Raw genomic sequence first — 845 nt, 5'->3', positions numbered from 1 at the left:
AAAAAGTGTGTTATTAGCCAAGTTTTAGGTTTAAAAAAAAAAAAAAAAAACCAAAATCCTACTTACCCTGTTTACTGTGGATGCAAGTGCCTGAAGAACGGCTACTTTATCCCTAAAAAAAAGAACCACAAGTTAATCCTCATCAGAGCTCTTCATAGCCACAAACTGAACAAGTGATTCTACTCTCAGTGTACTGGCCAATAACAAAGTGCAGATCTCATCTGAAGCTGGTTCTTATGTCACAAGGTCACTAGAATAAATTAGAAATTAAGAAAACTGCCGGTTCTTTCCCCTAGTTGGTACATGTTCCTCTCTTTGCCTGTCCTCTCTGGCCTGGTGCATAATGCCATAACCCAGGGCTAGTGATTTCCATCCCGCCCTCATAAAACTATCTGGCCTACTTCCTCTATCCACTTTCCTATGGATTCTTACTGCAGCTTTCGGGACTACTGTTGCCTTTACTATCGTAATTGGTAGCTCTTGATTCAGTTATAGGAGAATAAACCACAGGCTTCACTCTGCACCTATTGCATCAAAGCCTCCCAAGATCCATGGAGGACTGTCACACACACTCTTACTGAATTCCCAGATAATTCTGATGCAACCTCCTGGTTTAGAACCTCTCAACCACACATAACCTTATGGTAAGAATTGCAGGCCAGCTGTCCACTGCACCTGAGTAGAGACCTTCACTGAACTATTAGAAAAGGCTTCACCGGAATAAATGACAGACAAGATAATTTGATCTCAAATATATTTTTGCTCCTATGTTAGATTTAATGTGTTTCCTTTCCAAAGGGGAATTATACCAAGAGCATTTTTCTAAATAAAGTTTAACATAACAT

The 845-nt window shown here is 39.8% G+C and overlaps 1 long non-coding RNA gene across 1 annotated transcript in view; it reads right to left on the bottom strand.

The window, feature by feature from the left end:
- Window positions 1–57: 57 nt before the first annotated feature.
- The window catches only part of LOC116465580 (uncharacterized), a 2,916-nt gene continuing 2,128 nt past the window's right edge, over window positions 58–845 (bottom strand). The window contains exon 3 of the long non-coding RNA XR_004247226.2: window positions 58–112. This is a non-coding gene — a long non-coding RNA (uncharacterized LOC116465580). The remainder of the gene's footprint in view (window positions 113–845) is intronic.

The sequence above is a fragment of the Hylobates moloch genome, unplaced genomic scaffold (assembly GCF_009828535.3).
Source record: "Hylobates moloch isolate HMO894 unplaced genomic scaffold, HMol_V3 SCAFFOLD_6542, whole genome shotgun sequence".
Lineage (NCBI taxonomy): Eukaryota > Metazoa > Chordata > Mammalia > Primates > Hylobatidae > Hylobates > Hylobates moloch.
This window is presented reverse-complemented; position numbering and strand designations above follow the sequence as displayed.